The sequence below is a fragment of the Mustela nivalis genome, assembly GCF_964662115.1.
Source record: "Mustela nivalis genome assembly, chromosome: Y".
In the NCBI taxonomy this organism is placed as follows: domain Eukaryota; kingdom Metazoa; phylum Chordata; class Mammalia; order Carnivora; family Mustelidae; genus Mustela; species Mustela nivalis.
In genome coordinates this window covers 9,247,184-9,253,816 of record NC_139041.1, presented here as the reverse complement: position 1 = coordinate 9,253,816, position 6,633 = coordinate 9,247,184, and positions in this window count along the sequence as shown.

The window sequence follows — 6,633 nt, the reverse complement described above, 5'->3', positions numbered from 1 at the left end:
TTGATAGCTTTTGCAGGGGGAATGAAACTATGTCTTGTGGTTCTATGCTTCTGTGGATGGTGATGTGAGTCCTCCTTGCCTCTGAATCTGGATCTCTGTTTCTGCTCCCAGATGAGGTACAGTTTTACCTCTGAATTCTCAAATCCATGTTCAGCCCTCTTTTTTTTTTCTCACTCCTACTTCTCCTACAATAAGCACCTCTATCTATTCCATGGTGTTGATGACTTTCCTAAGCTCATTTTCATGTTTCATCATTCTTCCTTCTTTCTTTGGATATACTTCCTTATTTACCAATCCTTTCTGCCAGGTCAAAAATTTGGTCCTTTGCTTCTGCCAGCTTCTTGGACTTTTCCTTCAGTCTGCTACCAATCTTTTCTTCAGGAACTGTTTATTTTATTTTCTTTTATTTTATTTTATTTTATTTTATTTTATTTTATTTTATTTTAATTTATTTTATTTAATTTATTTTAATGATATCCATTTAATCTATGTGGTTTGAGACTCCCTGATATCTTTCTGCTTTCAATCCTCCATTGGGCGTGTTATATGTGAGATTTCACTCCGATTACCTGGCTATGATCATTTCTTGTCTTCTTCCTTGGCAACAATTGGTTCTTCCATCTTTGTCTTGGATATAGGTCTCTGAATTTTTCTCAGTATTTGAGAAATCAATTCTGTTTTTTATCCTGATGGTAATTTCTTAAGAAATAAGAGATCATGGAGTGCCCAAGGGCTGACCCTTAAGGGAGTCTCGGGTATGTGTGTGGCATGCATGTCCTCTGCTTTTGTATCATAGCTGTCCCCTGTCCTTGAGACCAGTCATCTGCAGAGGCTCTCTTTGCCAGCCTTTTGGTGTGTTTGGTGTCTGGGCAGAATAGGCCTAGGTTTAGCTTGGTGGGATCTGGTGTGCCTGTGAAAGGAGAAATCCAACCTACACAACAGAATGAAGGCCTGTAGCATTCTTTGGTCAGGGGACAGCCTGTGGACAGGGCTTTCTTCTAGTCCCCTATGGGAGAATCTGTTCTCTTAAAATGAAGCAAGTTGGACTGAGGAACACAGTACCCTATGTGTTCCATGGTGACAATTCCGTGTTTGCAGGAGAGACAATTAAAGCCCTCAACATCCTGTCTTTGGCCAGTAGTTCTGGCTTGATGCTGCCTGTGCGAGAGCCCCAAATTTCTTTTGCCCCCATCAAATCATCTCCTAGAACACTGCCACTCACTAATGTACAGCCAGAACCCACCATCTTCCCACTGTATCACCTGGTATTGTCTCTAATCGTGGTTTCCAGGCTGTCTTCACCTGGCTATTTGTTGGTGTTCTCTGCCAGAGAAATACAGTGTTCTTTTGAGTTGATATGCCAAGGCTGATGATCTAAAATCTCCAGGCCTCAAGGCCCTTTGTTGGCATGAAGTAGTACGATTCAGACCCCCTGATGGTCAGAATCAATGGAATTGGAGAACGTACTCCTTGTGGGTTCCAAGTGTGCTTTGATCTCTTGTGGCTTTGTCCATTGCATTGTCTCACTGCCTTCTGAATTACCAACTTCCCACTTTCCCCCTAAACCATGTCTCCAATATTCACCCATAGTGTTTGCAACTTATTCTCTCTTTTGCTATGGAGTTTGCTTTGTAGGCTCCAGTTCATCTCTGCCATGTTGAAGTTGATGTGGTAATCTTCCTGTTGTGTTCCTGGCTAAAGACATGTCTGGAGTTCCCAGACACTACTACCATCTCACTGTCCTGAAAAAGCCCCACAGAATCTTACACAGCCATAAGCAAGAATGAATTCTTGCCACTTGCCTCATGTGGCAGAATTGTGGAGAGCATTAGCCTACGTCACATCTATCAGTCCCAGAAAGACTAATAACATACAATTTCACTCTCTCATGATGGTCAAGAGACATATTAAAAAGGGAAAAAGGGACAAACAATACGACACTAACCAGGCACACAAAATGTGGTGTTTGTTGAGGTCAGGTTTGAGAGACTATGTGTTTATCAAAGAGGACAAAAGATGACATTCTTTGTAGGAAATGTGGCTGAAAGAGAGGGAATGTTAGTTTTCAAGGCATGTCATATAGAATTGCTATCCATTAAATCCCGACTTCCTATATCCATCAATTTAATTATAATTGTTATTTGAAACACACTCAGACAGCACACACACACACACACACACACACACACACACACACAAACACAGAAAAGACACACAAAGATGGGGAGGAAGTGAAGAATAGCACCTATGAAGCAAACCCAAAAGAAAAGAACTGAGAGAAAAGGATAAATTCCAAGACACATATTCACTCCAAAGGTTAGGTCAGGAAACCTACAAAATCTCAGCTCTGTAAGAATGACTAAAGCGTTTGAAGCAGTAATCAATCCACTATCAACACACAGATGGTGAGGCGCAAATCATTTCCTGTTCAACTCTTCTAGACATTTAGGGAAGGCAATGCAATTTTCTTCTCATCAATTACACAAATAGAGGAGGTCGATGAACTCTAATTTACTAGTATAAAGACCCAATTCAAATAATGACATTTTAGGAAATAAATTATATTCCATTTCAATAATTAAACATAATAAAAATATAATTCTTTCCTTTTCTCTGTCTGTCTTCACCTGCATTTGAAAGGGCCAGCTTGTTTTTGTTTTATTATTTTGTACTGTTGAGGAAGCCAGCCTGTCATCCATCATCCATTTTTGACAGAGTATTCACTGATGCTTTAGTTCCTTATATGACCTAGAACTCCTCCTAAGATATGCCAGAACTCTTCAACACCCATTAGCCAGTTCCCTCATTCCCTGCATGTCTCTTTTTTCCTTGACTCTTAGCTTGATTCCTCAGAGTTCTGAGTTACTCCTGGTTTGTCTCCTTCTCTGCCTTATCCCCCTTCAGTTTTTCCTTCTTTCTACTAAGGGCCGTGGTATTCCTCCTAGGGCACATATGAGAGAAGCCATAGGATATTTCCCTTTGTCTCCTTGCCCTTTTCATTTCACAAACCCAGTCCTGTGGCATTCATGTCAGTGCAAGAACCAAGATTTCATCCTCCCTAATGGTTGAGGAATACTCTGTGGCAATATGGACCACACCTTCTTTATCCACTAGTCTTTGCAAGGACATTGCTGCTCAATCCTCAGTTCTGTTCAAGTGAACCTTGCAGGCCATCGATATAGGCTATTAATTTTCCTTTGATTAAAGAGACTTGGTCAAAAGGTTATACCCATTAACACAGTAGGTAGATATAAATAATGGTAACAAGTAGTGCTGTCCATTTCTCCTCCATAAGGCTTAGCTATTATGTATAATGTCACTCTGATTCCAAAGTATGACACACCTCAGAAAGACGGGAGGATATACAAAATGCCTTGTTGTTTCTGATATCTCTAGAAATTTCAGAAGAAATAGGAAAACTTTGCCATCTCTGGAGAAAGGTTGGCCTAAAGATCATTTTCCTGGGCAATGCTTCTAGGTATTTAGTGAAGGCATTGTCATGTCCTTCCGTACCTTAGATGGAAGAAGCGGGTAAACTCTAATTCACAAGGATAAAGACCCAATTCAAAGATGGACATTTTAGGAAACCCACCCATGTCATTTCAATAAGGAAAGATAATAAACAATATAATTCTTGGGGCGCCTGGGTGGCTCAGTGGGTTAAGTCACTGCCTTCGGCTCAGGTCATGATCTCAGGGTCCTGGGATCGAGTCCCGCATCAGGCTCTCTGCTCCACAGGGAGCCTGCTTCCTCCTCTCTCTCTCTGCCTGCCTCTCTGCCTACTTGTGATCTCTCTCTGTCAAATAAAAAAATAAAATCTTTAAAAAAAAAAAAAACAATATAATTCTTTCCTTTTCTCCCTGTGACTTTCTTTGGTTTTGAGAGGGTCACATTTTTTTCACTGAATTGATGTTTTTGTTGTTGCTGTTCTGTTGAGAAATCCTGATTATCATCTATCATCCGTTTTAGGCAGAGTATTCACGGATTCTTTAGTTGCATGGACGTCCTAGTGCTCCTACTAATATATGCCACAACTCCTGACGACCCATTAAGCAGTTCTCTTTTCTGTAACCCTCAGCTAGATTCTCAGAGTCCTGAGTCAGTCCTGGTGGGTCTCTTTTTCTGACTTCTTGCCCTTCAGTATTCCCTTCCTTTACTAGGAACAAAGTATTCCTCCGGAGGCACATATTGTGGGAAGCCATATGACATTTCCGTTTGTCTGCTTGCCTTTTCTATTCCCCAACAGAAGGGCATGGGACGTTCAGGTCAAGGCAAGGTGCAGGGGTTAATTCACTCGACGGCAGAGGAATACTGGGTGCCGAAATGGACCCAAACTTCCTGATACAATAGTCCTTGCAAGGGCATTGCGGCTTACTCCCAAGGTCTGCTCGAATGGGCCTTGCAAGCCTTCGATATAGGCCGTCCCTTTCCTTCTGACTAAAGAGTATTGGTCCACATGTGTATTCCCGTTACAACAACAAGTACCATTACCTAATAATGAAAACAGGTCCGGTACAGGCCTCTTCATTGAGAGTTAGATCTGATGCAGAATGTCACTCTCCTCGAAGACTTTGCAAAGGTGTTTAAGGGAAAGCCAGGTAGACAGAGGCCTCATACCTTAGCCGCGAGTTTCAGAACACTAGGAGACGAGGCCACAGATGGAACCATATTGCGATGCCCTCACCTTTTACTTCGGAAAGGGACTTTCCGTACCTTAGTTTTCAATGACCCATAGTAAAAAGACGCTGAAAAATTACACTCTCACACAAAGGACAACAAACTCCACGGAGAGCTGATCATATTTGCGAATCCTCACCTTTTCTTGAGATATCTAGATTGTAGTGGAAAGGACACCTTGCCATCTCCGGGGATATATTGGCCTAAAGGAAGGTATACTGAATGTCATTTTCCTTCCTATGTCTCCAGAAAGGGGAAGTTGGACATTAACCCACAAGACATCCTGAGTTCTTGATCAGGTTCAGAGGGCTCTTGTTCTGCTCTTCCCGGGGCTTCCTACTTAAAGCCATAGGACACCAAGGTCATGGGAGATGGACAGCTGCTTCAGTGAAGCCAGCATCTGTGATGTCACAAAGCTTTGAGGTCATAGCAACCACTCCTCATCAACCCAGGCCTGATCACTACACTTGACTGGAATAGTCATGAGTGGGCCAAGAGGACACCAAGCCATCCCAATCCGCTGGAGCCGCCTGGGTCTCTCACCAAGGCAATTTGCGAAGCGAGTCGGTGTCACCTTCTCCATGGCTCAATTCGTAGTGTTTGGTTGTGAGTGTCAGCACCATCCCTCTGGACCTCAGGGAAAGGCAAGGATCCCTCACTCCATCTTAGACATGACAGGCCAAGAAACTAACAGACCGCAAGCAAAGCCTCAGGGGAGGAAATCCGAGCCCTGCACAAGTGTAAGGCCCTCCCACCCAAACACGGAGCATCTGAACAGGAAAAGGGCAACCCAAGGGAAGCTCAAAGTGAATCCGCACCACCGTGCCAAAGACATGTCTGGAGTCCTCAATAGCAAGGACAAGAGTACCTCGAGCATCTCCAGAAATGGTGCCAAAAAGGCCTCCCAATCTTCCAAAAAGACCATGCATCCAAGGCAGATCTACACCCTAGAACCTTAGGTCCAGGACGGACTCATGTTCTTGGAGTCCACAGGAGCCAAGGGAGAGCATGTTGGAAGAGACCCATAGCCCAAGTGAAGCCATCTGAAAGACTTCCGGACCCGTTTCAGGAAGACAACATGTATGTCCAAAAGGACGCATTGAAGAGGATTCGAATATGCAAGAACCTTGAGCACTCCCTCAGGGTGGAGCAGCTACCCTCTGTGGAACCGCATGGAGGTGTGGCAGCACAAGCCAGCCTTCACCCTCTCATGACCATCCCCCAAATGGTTACATGCGATAAGCAAACAGTGCCTCTTGCAGAAGATGGGCACGTTCGAATGGAGCCCCGTGAGGATGCACAATGTGTTAACAAGGGGTCGGTACAGCTCGACAGACAGCGGATGGTCTAGGTTTGTTAGGAGGTCCAGGAAGGCAAAGAACAGGAGAATAAACAAGGGAGCTCCGAGCGAAGGTCGGGCCTTTTACGATGGTGGGAGGTTCTCTGTACCTGGCTTCCCTCCATAGAAACCTATGTCCAAATTCAATAAAACATCCTTTAGCCCCAGTCAATTATTGTGCACTGTTTTTGTCTTCGTTATCTTATCCAACGTGCACATGCACGTATTGGACAGAAAAACAGATCCCAATCAGGGGGTGGAGCTGGAGAGGGAGAAGCTTACTTGCCCCTGAGCCGAGAACCTGAGAACAGAGTCAATGCCAAGACACTGGAATCATAAGTTGATCTGAAGGCCGCCTCTGAACTGATGGAGACAACCCGGAACCCAACTTTTGGCTTCTGAATACCTCCTGGTTCTAGATAGAACCGCTGTTCTTTCATTGTTCAGAAATGCAGTGGATAAGGATTTTGGCTTGGGCTGGTGTTGCTTGAGCTATCCGGCCTGCTTCTAGAGCTGATAAGCTTTTTTTCTTGAAGTCAGTGATTGGGCTATGGACAAACTATTCTCCGATGCCAATTTGCCTAAACTGAATACCATAGGGGGAATGGCACTATGTC